This window comes from Lutjanus erythropterus, chromosome 4 (assembly GCF_056507025.1).
Source record: "Lutjanus erythropterus isolate fLutEry1 chromosome 4, fLutEry1.hap2, whole genome shotgun sequence".
Lineage (NCBI taxonomy): Eukaryota > Metazoa > Chordata > Actinopteri > Lutjaniformes > Lutjanidae > Lutjanus > Lutjanus erythropterus.
The window spans coordinates 8,326,042-8,338,081 of NC_139320.1; the positions used below are offsets into that span (position 1 = coordinate 8,326,042).

A 12,040-nucleotide genomic window follows, 5' to 3' on the forward strand; every position below is an offset into this window, starting at 1 on the left:
TTTTTTTGGTTGTGGTCGCTTTTTTTTTTTTGTCACGGCGGAATGAGCCTTTCAAAAGGCTTACAACACCTGGTATTCCCAGGAAGTCTCCCATCCAAGTACTAACCAGGCCCGACACTGCTTGGCTTCCGAGATCGGACGAGATCGGGCGTGCTCAGCGTGGTGTGGCCGTAAGCTGCAACAGCTCGTCAAACTATGCCATTTTGTACATCTCCATCATCTCCATCTCCAAGATAGAAGAATGCTGTGTCTCTTTTTTTGGTTGTGGTTGCTTTTTTTTTGTTGTCACGGAACGAGCCTTTCGAAAGGCTTACAACACCTGGTATTCCCAGGAAGTCTCCCATCCAAGTACTAACCAGGCCCGACACTGCTTGGCTTCCGAGATCGGACGAGATCGGGCGTGCTCAGCGTGGTGTGGCCGTAAGCTGCAAGAGCTCGTCAAACTATGCCATTTTGTACATCTCCATCATCTCCATCTCCAAGATAGAAGAATGCCGTGTCTCTTTTTTTGGTTGTGGTCGCTTTTTTTTTGTTGTCACGGCGGAATGAGCCTTTCAAAAGGCTTACAACACCTGGTATTCCCAGGAAGTCTCCCATCCAAGTACTAACCAGGCCCGACACTGCTTGGCTTCCGAGATCGGACGAGATCGGGCGTGCTCAGCGTGGTGTGGCCGTAAGCTGCAAGAGCTCGTCAAACTATGCCATTTTGTACATCTCCATCATCTCCATCTCCAAGATAGAAGAATGCCGTGTCTCTTTTTTTGGTTGTGGTCGCTTTTTTTTTTTTGTCACGGCGGAATGAGCCTTTCAAAAGGCTTACAACACCTGGTATTCCCAGGAAGTCTCCCATCCAAGTACTAACCAGGCCCGACACTGCTTGGCTTCCGAGATCGGACGAGATCGGGCGTGCTCAGCGTGGTGTGGCCGTAAGCTGCAAGAGCTCGTCAAACTATGCCATTTTGTACATCTCCATCATCTCCATCTCCAAGATAGAAGAATGCCGTGTCTCTTTTTTTGGTTGTGGTCGCTTTTTTTTTTTTGTCACGGCGGAATGAGCCTTTCAAAAGGCTTACAACACCTGGTATTCCCAGGAAGTCTCCCATCCAAGTACTAACCAGGCCCGACACTGCTTGGCTTCCGAGATCGGACGAGATCGGGCGTGCTCAGCGTGGTGTGGCCGTAAGCTGCAACAGCTCGTCAAACTATGCCATTTTGTACATCTCCATCATCTCCATCTCCAAGATAGAAGAATGCTGTGTCTCTTTTTTTGGTTGTGGTTGCTTTTTTTTTGTTGTCACGGAACGAGCCTTTCGAAAGGCTTACAACACCTGGTATTCCCAGGAAGTCTCCCATCCAAGTACTAACCAGGCCCGACACTGCTTGGCTTCCGAGATCGGACGAGATCGGGCGTGCTCAGCGTGGTGTGGCCGTAAGCTGCAAGAGCTCGTCAAACTATGCCATTTTGTACATCTCCATCATCTCCATCTCCAAGATAGAAGAATGCCGTGTCTCTTTTTTTGGTTGTGGTCGCTTTTTTTTTGTTGTCACGGCGGAATGAGCCTTTCAAAAGGCTTACAACACCTGGTATTCCCAGGAAGTCTCCCATCCAAGTACTAACCAGGCCCGACACTGCTTGGCTTCCGAGATCGGACGAGATCGGGCGTGCTCAGCGTGGTGTGGCCGTAAGCTGCAAGAGCTCGTCAAACTATGCCATTTTGTACATCTCCATCATCTCCATCTCCAAGATAGAAGAATGCCGTGTCTCTTTTTTTGGTTGTGGTCGCTTTTTTTTTTTTGTCACGGCGGAATGAGCCTTTCAAAAGGCTTACAACACCTGGTATTCCCAGGAAGTCTCCCATCCAAGTACTAACCAGGCCCGACACTGCTTGGCTTCCGAGATCGGACGAGATCGGGCGTGCTCAGCGTGGTGTGGCCGTAAGCTGCAAGAGCTCGTCAAACTATGCCATTTTGTACATCTCCATCATCTCCATCTCCAAGATAGAAGAATGCCGTGTCTCTTTTTTTGGTTGTGGTCGCTTTTTTTTTTTGTCACGGCGGAATGAGCCTTTCAAAAGGCTTACAACACCTGGTATTCCCAGGAAGTCTCCCATCCAAGTACTAACCAGGCCCGACACTGCTTGGCTTCCGAGATCGGACGAGATCGGGCGTGCTCAGCGTGGTGTGGCCGTAAGCTGCAAGAGCTCGTCAAACTATGCCATTTTGTACATCTCCATCATCTCCATCTCCAAGATAGAAGAATGCCGTGTCTCTTTTTTTGGTTGTGGTCGCATTTTTTTTTTTGTCACGGCGGAATGAGCCTTTCAAAAGGCTTACAACACCTGGTATTCCCAGGAAGTCTCCCATCCAAGTACTAACCAGGCCCAACACTGCTTGGCTTCCGAGATCGGACGAGATCGGGCGTGCTCAGCGTGGTGTGGCCGTAAGCTGCAAGAGCTCGTCAAACTATGCCATTTTGTACATCTCCATCATCTCCATCTCCAAGATAGAAGAATGCCGTGTCTCTTTTTTTGGTTGTGGTCGCTTTTTTTTTTTTGTCACGGCGGAATGAGCCTTTCAAAAGGCTTACAACACCTGGTATTCCCAGGAAGTCTCCCATCCAAGTACTAACCAGGCCCGACACTGCTTGGCTTCCGAGATCGGACAAGATCGGGCGTGCTCAGCGTGGTGTGGCCGTAAGCTGCAAGAGCTCGTCAAACTATGCCATTTTGTACATCTCCATCATCTCCATCTCCAAGATAGAAGAATGCTGTGTCTCTTTTTTTGGTTGTGGTTGCTTTTTTGTTGTTGTCACGGAACGAGCCTTTCAAAAGGCTTACAACACCTGGTATTCCCAGGAAGTCTCCCATCCAAGTACTAACCAGGCCCGACACTGCTTGGCTTCCGAGATCGGACGAGATCGGGCGTGCTCAGCGTGGTGTGGCCGTAAGCTGCAAGAGCACGTCAAACTATGCCATTTTGTACATCTCCATCATCTCCATCTCCAAGATAGAAGAATGCCGTGTCTCTTTTTTTGGTTGTGGTCGCTTTTTTTTTTTTGTCACGGCGGAATGAGCCTTTCAAAAGGCTTACAACACCTGGTATTCCCAGGAAGTCTCCCATCCAAGTACTAACCAGGCCCGACACTGCTTGGCTTCCGAGATCGGACGAGATCGGGCGTGCTCAGCGTGGTGTGGCCGTAAGCTGCAAGAGCTCGTCAAACTATGCCATTTTGTACATCTCCATCATCTCCATCTCCAAGATAGAAGAATGCCGTGTCTCTTTTTTTGGTTGTGGTTGCTTTTTTTTTGTTGTCACGGAACGAGCCTTTCGAAAGGCTTACAACACCTGGTATTCCCAGGAAGTCTCCCATCCAAGTACTAACCAGGCCCGACACTGCTTGGCTTCCGAGATCGGACGAGATCGGGCGTGCTCAGCGTGGTGTGGCCGTAAGCTGCAAGAGCTCGTCAAAGTATGCCATTTTGTACATCTCCATCATCTCCATCTCCAAGATAGAAGAATGCCGTGTCTCTTTTTTTGGTTGTGGTCGCTTTTTTTTTTTTGTCACGGCGGAATGAGCCTTTCAAAAGGCTTACAACACCTGGTATTCCCAGGAAGTCTCCCATCCAAGTACTAACCAGGCCCGACACTGCTTGGCTTCCGAGATCGGACGAGATCGGGCGTGCTCAGCGTGGTGTGGCCGTAAGCTGCAACAGCTCGTCAAACTATGCCATTTTGTACATCTCCATCATCTCCATCTCCAAGATAGAAGAATGCTGTGTCTCTTTTTTTGGTTGTGGTTGCTTTTTTTTTGTTGTCACGGAACGAGCCTTTCGAAAGGCTTACAACACCTGGTATTCCCAGGAAGTCTCCCATCCAAGTACTAACCAGGCCCGACACTGCTTGGCTTCCGAGATCGGACGAGATCGGGCGTGCTCAGCGTGGTGTGGCCGTAAGCTGCAAGAGCTCGTCAAACTATGCCATTTTGTACATCTCCATCATCTCCATCTCCAAGATAGAAGAATGCCGTGTCTCTTTTTTTGGTTGTGGTCGCTTTTTTTTTGTTGTCACGGCGGAATGAGCCTTTCAAAAGGCTTACAACACCTGGTATTCCCAGGAAGTCTCCCATCCAAGTACTAACCAGGCCCGACACTGCTTGGCTTCCGAGATCGGACGAGATCGGGCGTGCTCAGCGTGGTGTGGCCGTAAGCTGCAAGAGCTCGTCAAACTATGCCATTTTGTACATCTCCATCATCTCCATCTCCAAGATAGAAGAATGCCGTGTCTCTTTTTTTGGTTGTGGTCGCTTTTTTTTTTTTGTCACGGCGGAATGAGCCTTTCAAAAGGCTTACAACACCTGGTATTCCCAGGAAGTCTCCCATCCAAGTACTAACCAGGCCCGACACTGCTTGGCTTCCGAGATCGGACGAGATCGGGCGTGCTCAGCGTGGTGTGGCCGTAAGCTGCAAGAGCTCGTCAAACTATGCCATTTTGTACATCTCCATCATCTCCATCTCCAAGATAGAAGAATGCCGTGTCTCTTTTTTTGGTTGTGGTCGCTTTTTTTTTTTGTCACGGCGGAATGAGCCTTTCAAAAGGCTTACAACACCTGGTATTCCCAGGAAGTCTCCCATCCAAGTACTAACCAGGCCCGACACTGCTTGGCTTCCGAGATCGGACGAGATCGGGCGTGCTCAGCGTGGTGTGGCCGTAAGCTGCAAGAGCTCGTCAAACTATGCCATTTTGTACATCTCCATCATCTCCATCTCCAAGATAGAAGAATGCCGTGTCTCTTTTTTTGGTTGTGGTCGCATTTTTTTTTTTGTCACGGCGGAATGAGCCTTTCAAAAGGCTTACAACACCTGGTATTCCCAGGAAGTCTCCCATCCAAGTACTAACCAGGCCCAACACTGCTTGGCTTCCGAGATCGGACGAGATCGGGCGTGCTCAGCGTGGTGTGGCCGTAAGCTGCAAGAGCTCGTCAAACTATGCCATTTTGTACATCTCCATCATCTCCATCTCCAAGATAGAAGAATGCCGTGTCTCTTTTTTTGGTTGTGGTCGCTTTTTTTTTTTTGTCACGGCGGAATGAGCCTTTCAAAAGGCTTACAACACCTGGTATTCCCAGGAAGTCTCCCATCCAAGTACTAACCAGGCCCGACACTGCTTGGCTTCCGAGATCGGACAAGATCGGGCGTGCTCAGCGTGGTGTGGCCGTAAGCTGCAAGAGCTCGTCAAACTATGCCATTTTGTACATCTCCATCATCTCCATCTCCAAGATAGAAGAATGCTGTGTCTCTTTTTTTGGTTGTGGTTGCTTTTTTGTTGTTGTCACGGAACGAGCCTTTCAAAAGGCTTACAACACCTGGTATTCCCAGGAAGTCTCCCATCCAAGTACTAACCAGGCCCGACACTGCTTGGCTTCCGAGATCGGACGAGATCGGGCGTGCTCAGCGTGGTGTGGCCGTAAGCTGCAAGAGCACGTCAAACTATGCCATTTTGTACATCTCCATCATCTCCATCTCCAAGATAGAAGAATGCCGTGTCTCTTTTTTTGGTTGTGGTTGCTTTTTTTTTGTCACGGCGGAATGAGCCTTTCAAAAGGCTTACAACACCTGGTACTCCCAGGAAGTCTCCCATCCAAGTACTAACCAGGCCCGACACTGCTTGGCTTCCGAGATCGGACGAGATCGGGCGTGCTCAGCGTGGTGTGGCCGTAAGCTGCAAGAGCTCGTCAAACTATGCCATTTTGTACATCTCCATCATCTCCATCTCCAAGATAGAAGAATGCCGTGTCTCTTTTTTTGGTTGTGGTCGCTTTTTTTTTTTTGTCACGGCGGAATGAGCCTCTCAAAAGGCTTACAACACCTGGTATTCCCAGGAAGTCTCCCATCCAAGTACTAACCAGGCCCGACACTGCTTGGCTTCCGAGATCGGACGAGATCGGGCGTGCTCAGCGTGGTGTGGCCGTAAGCTGCAACAGCTCGTCAAACTATGCCATTTTGTACATCTCCATCATCTCCATCTCCAAGATAGAAGAATGCTGTGTCTCTTTTTTTGGTTGTGGTTGCTTTTTTTTTGTTGTCACGGAACGAGCCTTTCGAAAGGCTTACAACACCTGGTATTCCCAGGAAGTCTCCCATCCAAGTACTAACCAGGCCCGACACTGCTTGGCTTCCGAGATCGGACGAGATCGGGCGTGCTCAGCGTGGTGTGGCCGTAAGCTGCAAGAGCTCGTCAAACTATGCCATTTTGTACATCTCCATCATCTCCATCTCCAAGATAGAAGAATGCCGTGTCTCTTTTTTTGGTTGTGGTCGCTTTTTTTTTGTTGTCACGGCGGAATGAGCCTTTCAAAAGGCTTACAACACCTGGTATTCCCAGGAAGTCTCCCATCCAAGTACTAACCAGGCCCGACACTGCTTGGCTTCCGAGATCGGACGAGATCGGGCGTGCTCAGCGTGGTGTGGCCGTAAGCTGCAAGAGCTCGTCAAACTATGCCATTTTGTACATCTCCATCATCTCCATCTCCAAGATAGAAGAATGCCGTGTCTCTTTTTTTGGTTGTGGTCGCTTTTTTTTTTTTGTCACGGCGGAATGAGCCTTTCAAAAGGCTTACAACACCTGGTATTCCCAGGAAGTCTCCCATCCAAGTACTAACCAGGCCCGACACTGCTTGGCTTCCGAGATCGGACGAGATCGGGCGTGCTCAGCGTGGTGTGGCCGCAAGCTGCAAGAGCTCGTCAAACTATGCCATTTTGTACATCTCCATCATCTCCATCTCCAAGATAGAAGAATGCCGTGTCTCTTTTTTTGGTTGTGGTCGCTTTTTTTTTTTGTCACGGCGGAATGAGCCTTTCAAAAGGCTTACAACACCTGGTATTCCCAGGAAGTCTCCCATCCAAGTACTAACCAGGCCCGACACTGCTTGGCTTCCGAGATCGGACGAGATCGGGCGTGCTCAGCGTGGTGTGGCCGTAAGCTGCAAGAGCTCGTCAAACTATGCCATTTTGTACATCTCCATCATCTCCATCTCCAAGATAGAAGAATGCCGTGTCTCTTTTTTTGGTTGTGGTCGCATTTTTTTTTTTGTCACGGCGGAATGAGCCTTTCAAAAGGCTTACAACACCTGGTATTCCCAGGAAGTCTCCCATCCAAGTACTAACCAGGCCCAACACTGCTTGGCTTCCGAGATCGGACGAGATCGGGCGTGCTCAGCGCGGTGTGGCCGTAAGCTGCAAGAGCTCGTCAAACTATGCCATTTTGTACATCTCCATCATCTCCATCTCCAAGATAGAAGAATGCCGTGTCTCTTTTTTTGGTTGTGGTCGCTTTTTTTTTTTTGTCACGGCGGAATGAGCCTTTCAAAAGGCTTACAACACCTGGTATTCCCAGGAAGTCTCCCATCCAAGTACTAACCAGGCCCGACACTGCTTGGCTTCCGAGATCGGACAAGATCGGGCGTGCTCAGCGTGGTGTGGCCGTAAGCTGCAAGAGCTCGTCAAACTATGCCATTTTGTACATCTCCATCATCTCCATCTCCAAGATAGAAGAATGCTGTGTCTCTTTTTTTGGTTGTGGTTGCTTTTTTGTTGTTGTCACGGAACGAGCCTTTCAAAAGGCTTACAACACCTGGTATTCCCAGGAAGTCTCCCATCCAAGTACTAACCAGGCCCGACACTGCTTGGCTTCCGAGATCGGACGAGATCGGGCGTGCTCAGCGTGGTGTGGCCGTAAGCTGCAAGAGCTCGTCAAACTATGCCATTTTGTACATCTCCATCATCTCCATCTCCAAGATAGAAGAATGCCGTGTCTCTTTTTTTGGTTGTGGTTGCTTTTTTTTTGTCACGGCGGAATGAGCCTTTCAAAAGGCTTACAACACCTGGTACTCCCAGGAAGTCTCCCATCCAAGTACTAACCAGGCCCGACACTGCTTGGCTTCCGAGATCGGACGAGATCGGGCGTGCTCAGCGTGGTGTGGCCGTAAGCTGCAAGAGCTCGTCAAACTATGCCATTTTGTACATCTCCATCATCTCCATCTCCAAGATAGAAGAATGCCGTGTCTCTTTTTTTTTTTTGTCACGGCGGAATGAGCCTTTCAAAAGGCTTACAACACCTGGTATTCCCAGGAAGTCTCTCATCCAAGTACTAACCAGGCCCGACACTGCTTGGCTTCCGAGATCGGACGAGATCGGGCGTGCTCAGCGTGGTGTGGCCGTAAGCTGCAACAGCTTGTCAAACTATGCCATTTTGTACATCTCCATCATCTCCATCTCCAAGATAGAAGAATGCCGTGTCTCTTTTTTTGGTTGTGGTCGCTTTTTTTTTTTTGTCACGGCGGAACGAGCCTTTCAAAAGGCTTACAACACCTGGTATTCCCAGGAAGTCTCCCATCCAAGTACTAACCAGGCCCGACACTGCTTGGCTTCCGAGATCGGACGAGATCGGGCGTGCTCAGCGTGGTGTGGCCGTAAGCTGCAAGAGCTCGTCAAACTATGCCATTTTGTACATCTCCATCATCTCCATCTCCAAGATAGAAGAATGCCGTGTGTCTTTTTTTGGTTGTGGTCGCTTTTTTTTTTTTGTCACGGCGGAATGAGCCTTTCAAAAGGCTTACAACACCTGGTATTCCCAGGAAGTCTCCCATCCAAGTACTAACCAGGCCCGACACTGCTTGGCTTCCGAGATCGGACGAGATCGGGCGTGCTCAGCGTGGTGTGGCCGTTAGCTGCAAGAGCTCGTCAAACTATGCCATTTTGTACATCTCCATCATCTCCATCTCCAAGATAGAAGAATGCCGTGTCTCTTTTTTTGGTTGTGGTTGCTTTTTTGTTGTTGTCACGGAACGAGCCTTTCAAAAGGCTTACAACACCTGGTATTCCCAGGAATTCTCCCATCCACGTACTAACCAGGCCCGACACTGCTTGGCTTCCGAGATCGGACGAGATCGGGCGTGCTCAGCGTGGTGTGGCCGTAAGCTGCAAGAGCTCGTCAAACTATGGCATTTTGTACATCTCCATCATCTCCATCTCCAAGATAGAAGAATGCCGTGTCTCTTTTTTTGGTTGTGGTCGCTTTTTTTTTTTTGTCACGGCGGAATGAGCCTTTCAAAAGGCTTACAACACCTGGTATTCCCAGGAAGTCTCCCATCCAAGTACTAACCAGGCCCGACACTGCTTGGCTTCCGAGATCGGACGAGATCGGGCGTGCTCAGCGTGGTGTGGCCGTAAGCTGCAAGAGCTCGTCAAACTATGCCATTTTGTACATCTCCATCATCTCCATCTCCAAGATAGAAGAATGCCGTGTCTCTTTTTTTGGTTGTGGTCGCTTTTTTTTTTTTGTCACGGCGGAATGAGCCTTTCAAAAGGCTTACAACACCTGGTATTCCCAGGAAGTCTCCCATCCAAGTACTAACCAGGCCCGACACTGCTTGGCTTCCGAGATCGGACGAGATCGGGCGTGCTCAGCGTGGTGTGGCCGCAAGCTGCAAGAGCTCGTCAAACTATGCCATTTTGTACATCTCCATCATCTCCATCTCCAAGATAGAAGAATGCCGTGTCTCTTTTTTTGGTTGTGGTCGCTTTTTTTTTTTGTCACGGCGGAATGAGCCTTTCAAAAGGCTTACAACACCTGGTATTCCCAGGAAGTCTCCCATCCAAGTACTAACCAGGCCCGACACTGCTTGGCTTCCGAGATCGGACGAGATCGGGCGTGCTCAGCGTGGTGTGGCCGTAAGCTGCAAGAGCTCGTCAAACTATGCCATTTTGTACATCTCCATCATCTCCATCTCCAAGATAGAAGAATGCCGTGTCTCTTTTTTTGGTTGTGGTCGCATTTTTTTTTTTGTCACGGCGGAATGAGCCTTTCAAAAGGCTTACAACACCTGGTATTCCCAGGAAGTCTCCCATCCAAGTACTAACCAGGCCCAACACTGCTTGGCTTCCGAGATCGGACGAGATCGGGCGTGCTCAGCGCGGTGTGGCCGTAAGCTGCAAGAGCTCGTCAAACTATGCCATTTTGTACATCTCCATCATCTCCATCTCCAAGATAGAAGAATGCCGTGTCTCTTTTTTTGGTTGTGGTCGCTTTTTTTTTTTTGTCACGGCGGAATGAGCCTTTCAAAAGGCTTACAACACCTGGTATTCCCAGGAAGTCTCCCATCCAAGTACTAACCAGGCCCGACACTGCTTGGCTTCCGAGATCGGACAAGATCGGGCGTGCTCAGCGTGGTGTGGCCGTAAGCTGCAAGAGCTCGTCAAACTATGCCATTTTGTACATCTCCATCATCTCCATCTCCAAGATAGAAGAATGCTGTGTCTCTTTTTTTGGTTGTGGTTGCTTTTTTGTTGTTGTCACGGAACGAGCCTTTCAAAAGGCTTACAACACCTGGTATTCCCAGGAAGTCTCCCATCCAAGTACTAACCAGGCCCGACACTGCTTGGCTTCCGAGATCGGACGAGATCGGGCGTGCTCAGCGTGGTGTGGCCGTAAGCTGCAAGAGCTCGTCAAACTATGCCATTTTGTACATCTCCATCATCTCCATCTCCAAGATAGAAGAATGCCGTGTCTCTTTTTTTGGTTGTGGTTGCTTTTTTTTTGTCACGGCGGAATGAGCCTTTCAAAAGGCTTACAACACCTGGTACTCCCAGGAAGTCTCCCATCCAAGTACTAACCAGGCCCGACACTGCTTGGCTTCCGAGATCGGACGAGATCGGGCGTGCTCAGCGTGGTGTGGCCGTAAGCTGCAAGAGCTCGTCAAACTATGCCATTTTGTACATCTCCATCATCTCCATCTCCAAGATAGAAGAATGCCGTGTCTCTTTTTTTTTTTTGTCACGGCGGAATGAGCCTTTCAAAAGGCTTACAACACCTGGTATTCCCAGGAAGTCTCTCATCCAAGTACTAACCAGGCCCGACACTGCTTGGCTTCCGAGATCGGACGAGATCGGGCGTGCTCAGCGTGGTGTGGCCGTAAGCTGCAACAGCTTGTCAAACTATGCCATTTTGTACATCTCCATCATCTCCATCTCCAAGATAGAAGAATGCCGTGTCTCTTTTTTTGGTTGTGGTCGCTTTTTTTTTTTTGTCACGGCGGAACGAGCCTTTCAAAAGGCTTACAACACCTGGTATTCCCAGGAAGTCTCCCATCCAAGTACTAACCAGGCCCGACACTGCTTGGCTTCCGAGATCGGACGAGATCGGGCGTGCTCAGCGTGGTGTGGCCGTAAGCTGCAAGAGCTCGTCAAACTATGCCATTTTGTACATCTCCATCATCTCCATCTCCAAGATAGAAGAATGCCGTGTGTCTTTTTTTGGTTGTGGTCGCTTTTTTTTTTTTGTCACGGCGGAATGAGCCTTTCAAAAGGCTTACAACACCTGGTATTCCCAGGAAGTCTCCCATCCAAGTACTAACCAGGCCCGACACTGCTTGGCTTCCGAGATCGGACGAGATCGGGCGTGCTCAGCGTGGTGTGGCCGTTAGCTGCAAGAGCTCGTCAAACTATGCCATTTTGTACATCTCCATCATCTCCATCTCCAAGATAGAAGAATGCCGTGTCTCTTTTTTTGGTTGTGGTTGCTTTTTTGTTGTTGTCACGGAACGAGCCTTTCAAAAGGCTTACAACACCTGGTATTCCCAGGAATTCTCCCATCCACGTACTAACCAGGCCCGACACTGCTTGGCTTCCGAGATCGGACGAGATCGGGCGTGCTCAGCGTGGTGTGGCCGTAAGCTGCAAGAGCTCGTCAAACTATGGCATTTTGTACATCTCCATCATCTCCATCTCCAAGATAGAAGAATGCCGTGTCTCTTTTTTTGGTTGTGGTCGCTTTTTTTTTTTTGTCACGGCGGAATGAGCCTTTCAAAAGGCTTACAACACCTGGTATTCCCAGGAAGTCTCCCATCCAAGTACTAACCAGGCCCGACACTGCTTGGCTTCCGAGATCGGACGAGATCGGGCGTGCTCAGCGTGGTGTGGCCGTAAGCTGCAACAGCTCGTCAAACTATGCCATTTTGTACATCTCCATCATCTCCATCTCCAAG

General features: G+C 49.5%; 46 non-coding genes and 2 pseudogenes across 46 annotated transcripts; all 48 read right to left on the bottom strand.

Annotated features, from left to right (window-relative positions):
• Window positions 1-57: 57 nt before the first annotated feature.
• On the bottom strand, window positions 58-176 carry LOC146327506 (5S ribosomal RNA). The gene has a single exon (XR_014770075.1). It is a non-coding gene; the product is annotated as a 5S ribosomal RNA (ribosomal RNA).
• A 131-nt stretch (window positions 177-307) lies between these two features.
• On the bottom strand, window positions 308-426 carry LOC146327507 (5S ribosomal RNA). Its single transcript, XR_014770078.1, has one exon. It is a non-coding gene; the product is annotated as a 5S ribosomal RNA (ribosomal RNA).
• Window positions 427-560: 134 nt separating this feature from the next.
• Window positions 561-679, bottom strand: LOC146327508 (5S ribosomal RNA). The gene has a single exon (XR_014770079.1). It is a non-coding gene; the product is annotated as a 5S ribosomal RNA (ribosomal RNA).
• A 134-nt stretch (window positions 680-813) lies between these two features.
• LOC146327509 (5S ribosomal RNA) lies at window positions 814-932 on the bottom strand. The gene has a single exon (XR_014770080.1). It is a non-coding gene; the product is annotated as a 5S ribosomal RNA (ribosomal RNA).
• Window positions 933-1,066: 134 nt separating this feature from the next.
• Window positions 1,067-1,185, bottom strand: LOC146327510 (5S ribosomal RNA). The gene has a single exon (XR_014770081.1). It is a non-coding gene; the product is annotated as a 5S ribosomal RNA (ribosomal RNA).
• A 131-nt stretch (window positions 1,186-1,316) lies between these two features.
• LOC146327511 (5S ribosomal RNA) lies at window positions 1,317-1,435 on the bottom strand. The gene has a single exon (XR_014770083.1). It is a non-coding gene; the product is annotated as a 5S ribosomal RNA (ribosomal RNA).
• Window positions 1,436-1,569: 134 nt separating this feature from the next.
• Window positions 1,570-1,688, bottom strand: LOC146327512 (5S ribosomal RNA). The gene has a single exon (XR_014770084.1). It is a non-coding gene; the product is annotated as a 5S ribosomal RNA (ribosomal RNA).
• Window positions 1,689-1,822: 134 nt separating this feature from the next.
• On the bottom strand, window positions 1,823-1,941 carry LOC146327513 (5S ribosomal RNA). The gene has a single exon (XR_014770085.1). It is a non-coding gene; the product is annotated as a 5S ribosomal RNA (ribosomal RNA).
• A 133-nt stretch (window positions 1,942-2,074) lies between these two features.
• Window positions 2,075-2,193, bottom strand: LOC146327514 (5S ribosomal RNA). The gene has a single exon (XR_014770086.1). It is a non-coding gene; the product is annotated as a 5S ribosomal RNA (ribosomal RNA).
• A 134-nt stretch (window positions 2,194-2,327) lies between these two features.
• Window positions 2,328-2,446, bottom strand: LOC146327515 (5S ribosomal RNA). The gene has a single exon (XR_014770205.1). It is a non-coding gene; the product is annotated as a 5S ribosomal RNA (ribosomal RNA).
• Window positions 2,447-2,580: 134 nt separating this feature from the next.
• On the bottom strand, window positions 2,581-2,699 carry LOC146327516 (5S ribosomal RNA). Its single transcript, XR_014770028.1, has one exon. It is a non-coding gene; the product is annotated as a 5S ribosomal RNA (ribosomal RNA).
• A 131-nt stretch (window positions 2,700-2,830) lies between these two features.
• Window positions 2,831-2,949, bottom strand: LOC146327517 (5S ribosomal RNA). The gene has a single exon (XR_014770087.1). It is a non-coding gene; the product is annotated as a 5S ribosomal RNA (ribosomal RNA).
• A 134-nt stretch (window positions 2,950-3,083) lies between these two features.
• On the bottom strand, window positions 3,084-3,202 carry LOC146327518 (5S ribosomal RNA). Its single transcript, XR_014770088.1, has one exon. It is a non-coding gene; the product is annotated as a 5S ribosomal RNA (ribosomal RNA).
• A 131-nt stretch (window positions 3,203-3,333) lies between these two features.
• On the bottom strand, window positions 3,334-3,452 carry LOC146327519 (5S ribosomal RNA). Its single transcript, XR_014770089.1, has one exon. It is a non-coding gene; the product is annotated as a 5S ribosomal RNA (ribosomal RNA).
• Window positions 3,453-3,586: 134 nt separating this feature from the next.
• On the bottom strand, window positions 3,587-3,705 carry LOC146327520 (5S ribosomal RNA). The gene has a single exon (XR_014770090.1). It is a non-coding gene; the product is annotated as a 5S ribosomal RNA (ribosomal RNA).
• A 131-nt stretch (window positions 3,706-3,836) lies between these two features.
• On the bottom strand, window positions 3,837-3,955 carry LOC146327521 (5S ribosomal RNA). Its single transcript, XR_014770091.1, has one exon. It is a non-coding gene; the product is annotated as a 5S ribosomal RNA (ribosomal RNA).
• Window positions 3,956-4,089: 134 nt separating this feature from the next.
• Window positions 4,090-4,208, bottom strand: LOC146327522 (5S ribosomal RNA). Its single transcript, XR_014770092.1, has one exon. It is a non-coding gene; the product is annotated as a 5S ribosomal RNA (ribosomal RNA).
• A 134-nt stretch (window positions 4,209-4,342) lies between these two features.
• Window positions 4,343-4,461, bottom strand: LOC146327523 (5S ribosomal RNA). Its single transcript, XR_014770094.1, has one exon. It is a non-coding gene; the product is annotated as a 5S ribosomal RNA (ribosomal RNA).
• Window positions 4,462-4,594: 133 nt separating this feature from the next.
• On the bottom strand, window positions 4,595-4,713 carry LOC146327524 (5S ribosomal RNA). Its single transcript, XR_014770095.1, has one exon. It is a non-coding gene; the product is annotated as a 5S ribosomal RNA (ribosomal RNA).
• A 134-nt stretch (window positions 4,714-4,847) lies between these two features.
• On the bottom strand, window positions 4,848-4,966 carry LOC146327525 (5S ribosomal RNA). Its single transcript, XR_014770216.1, has one exon. It is a non-coding gene; the product is annotated as a 5S ribosomal RNA (ribosomal RNA).
• A 134-nt stretch (window positions 4,967-5,100) lies between these two features.
• Window positions 5,101-5,219, bottom strand: LOC146327526 (5S ribosomal RNA). Its single transcript, XR_014770029.1, has one exon. It is a non-coding gene; the product is annotated as a 5S ribosomal RNA (ribosomal RNA).
• A 131-nt stretch (window positions 5,220-5,350) lies between these two features.
• On the bottom strand, window positions 5,351-5,469 carry LOC146327527 (5S ribosomal RNA). Its single transcript, XR_014770096.1, has one exon. It is a non-coding gene; the product is annotated as a 5S ribosomal RNA (ribosomal RNA).
• A 131-nt stretch (window positions 5,470-5,600) lies between these two features.
• LOC146327528 (5S ribosomal RNA) lies at window positions 5,601-5,719 on the bottom strand. The gene has a single exon (XR_014770509.1). It is a non-coding gene; the product is annotated as a 5S ribosomal RNA (ribosomal RNA).
• Window positions 5,720-5,853: 134 nt separating this feature from the next.
• Window positions 5,854-5,972, bottom strand: LOC146327529 (5S ribosomal RNA). Its single transcript, XR_014770097.1, has one exon. It is a non-coding gene; the product is annotated as a 5S ribosomal RNA (ribosomal RNA).
• A 131-nt stretch (window positions 5,973-6,103) lies between these two features.
• LOC146327530 (5S ribosomal RNA) lies at window positions 6,104-6,222 on the bottom strand. The gene has a single exon (XR_014770098.1). It is a non-coding gene; the product is annotated as a 5S ribosomal RNA (ribosomal RNA).
• Window positions 6,223-6,356: 134 nt separating this feature from the next.
• Window positions 6,357-6,475, bottom strand: LOC146327531 (5S ribosomal RNA). Its single transcript, XR_014770099.1, has one exon. It is a non-coding gene; the product is annotated as a 5S ribosomal RNA (ribosomal RNA).
• A 134-nt stretch (window positions 6,476-6,609) lies between these two features.
• LOC146327532 (5S ribosomal RNA) lies at window positions 6,610-6,728 on the bottom strand. Its single transcript, XR_014770525.1, has one exon. It is a non-coding gene; the product is annotated as a 5S ribosomal RNA (ribosomal RNA).
• A 133-nt stretch (window positions 6,729-6,861) lies between these two features.
• LOC146327533 (5S ribosomal RNA) lies at window positions 6,862-6,980 on the bottom strand. The gene has a single exon (XR_014770100.1). It is a non-coding gene; the product is annotated as a 5S ribosomal RNA (ribosomal RNA).
• Window positions 6,981-7,114: 134 nt separating this feature from the next.
• Window positions 7,115-7,233, bottom strand: LOC146327534 (5S ribosomal RNA). Its single transcript, XR_014770238.1, has one exon. It is a non-coding gene; the product is annotated as a 5S ribosomal RNA (ribosomal RNA).
• Window positions 7,234-7,367: 134 nt separating this feature from the next.
• On the bottom strand, window positions 7,368-7,486 carry LOC146327535 (5S ribosomal RNA). The gene has a single exon (XR_014770031.1). It is a non-coding gene; the product is annotated as a 5S ribosomal RNA (ribosomal RNA).
• A 131-nt stretch (window positions 7,487-7,617) lies between these two features.
• On the bottom strand, window positions 7,618-7,736 carry LOC146327536 (5S ribosomal RNA). The gene has a single exon (XR_014770101.1). It is a non-coding gene; the product is annotated as a 5S ribosomal RNA (ribosomal RNA).
• A 131-nt stretch (window positions 7,737-7,867) lies between these two features.
• On the bottom strand, window positions 7,868-7,986 carry LOC146327537 (5S ribosomal RNA). The gene has a single exon (XR_014770511.1). It is a non-coding gene; the product is annotated as a 5S ribosomal RNA (ribosomal RNA).
• Window positions 7,987-8,101: 115 nt separating this feature from the next.
• LOC146327538 (5S ribosomal RNA) lies at window positions 8,102-8,220 on the bottom strand. The gene has a single exon (XR_014770043.1). It is a non-coding gene; the product is annotated as a 5S ribosomal RNA (ribosomal RNA).
• Window positions 8,221-8,354: 134 nt separating this feature from the next.
• LOC146327539 (5S ribosomal RNA) lies at window positions 8,355-8,473 on the bottom strand. The gene has a single exon (XR_014770102.1). It is a non-coding gene; the product is annotated as a 5S ribosomal RNA (ribosomal RNA).
• A 134-nt stretch (window positions 8,474-8,607) lies between these two features.
• LOC146327540 (5S ribosomal RNA) lies at window positions 8,608-8,726 on the bottom strand. Its single transcript, XR_014770562.1, has one exon. It is a non-coding gene; the product is annotated as a 5S ribosomal RNA (ribosomal RNA).
• A 131-nt stretch (window positions 8,727-8,857) lies between these two features.
• On the bottom strand, window positions 8,858-8,976 carry LOC146327541 (5S ribosomal RNA; annotated as a pseudogene).
• Window positions 8,977-9,110: 134 nt separating this feature from the next.
• Window positions 9,111-9,229, bottom strand: LOC146327542 (5S ribosomal RNA). The gene has a single exon (XR_014770103.1). It is a non-coding gene; the product is annotated as a 5S ribosomal RNA (ribosomal RNA).
• A 134-nt stretch (window positions 9,230-9,363) lies between these two features.
• Window positions 9,364-9,482, bottom strand: LOC146327543 (5S ribosomal RNA). Its single transcript, XR_014770526.1, has one exon. It is a non-coding gene; the product is annotated as a 5S ribosomal RNA (ribosomal RNA).
• A 133-nt stretch (window positions 9,483-9,615) lies between these two features.
• On the bottom strand, window positions 9,616-9,734 carry LOC146327544 (5S ribosomal RNA). Its single transcript, XR_014770105.1, has one exon. It is a non-coding gene; the product is annotated as a 5S ribosomal RNA (ribosomal RNA).
• Window positions 9,735-9,868: 134 nt separating this feature from the next.
• On the bottom strand, window positions 9,869-9,987 carry LOC146327545 (5S ribosomal RNA). The gene has a single exon (XR_014770249.1). It is a non-coding gene; the product is annotated as a 5S ribosomal RNA (ribosomal RNA).
• Window positions 9,988-10,121: 134 nt separating this feature from the next.
• Window positions 10,122-10,240, bottom strand: LOC146327546 (5S ribosomal RNA). The gene has a single exon (XR_014770032.1). It is a non-coding gene; the product is annotated as a 5S ribosomal RNA (ribosomal RNA).
• A 131-nt stretch (window positions 10,241-10,371) lies between these two features.
• LOC146327547 (5S ribosomal RNA) lies at window positions 10,372-10,490 on the bottom strand. The gene has a single exon (XR_014770106.1). It is a non-coding gene; the product is annotated as a 5S ribosomal RNA (ribosomal RNA).
• Window positions 10,491-10,621: 131 nt separating this feature from the next.
• LOC146327548 (5S ribosomal RNA) lies at window positions 10,622-10,740 on the bottom strand. The gene has a single exon (XR_014770512.1). It is a non-coding gene; the product is annotated as a 5S ribosomal RNA (ribosomal RNA).
• A 115-nt stretch (window positions 10,741-10,855) lies between these two features.
• Window positions 10,856-10,974, bottom strand: LOC146327549 (5S ribosomal RNA). The gene has a single exon (XR_014770044.1). It is a non-coding gene; the product is annotated as a 5S ribosomal RNA (ribosomal RNA).
• A 134-nt stretch (window positions 10,975-11,108) lies between these two features.
• Window positions 11,109-11,227, bottom strand: LOC146327550 (5S ribosomal RNA). Its single transcript, XR_014770107.1, has one exon. It is a non-coding gene; the product is annotated as a 5S ribosomal RNA (ribosomal RNA).
• A 134-nt stretch (window positions 11,228-11,361) lies between these two features.
• Window positions 11,362-11,480, bottom strand: LOC146327551 (5S ribosomal RNA). The gene has a single exon (XR_014770563.1). It is a non-coding gene; the product is annotated as a 5S ribosomal RNA (ribosomal RNA).
• A 131-nt stretch (window positions 11,481-11,611) lies between these two features.
• On the bottom strand, window positions 11,612-11,730 carry LOC146327552 (5S ribosomal RNA; annotated as a pseudogene).
• A 134-nt stretch (window positions 11,731-11,864) lies between these two features.
• Window positions 11,865-11,983, bottom strand: LOC146327553 (5S ribosomal RNA). The gene has a single exon (XR_014770108.1). It is a non-coding gene; the product is annotated as a 5S ribosomal RNA (ribosomal RNA).
• Between the last annotated feature and the right edge of the window lie 57 nt (window positions 11,984-12,040).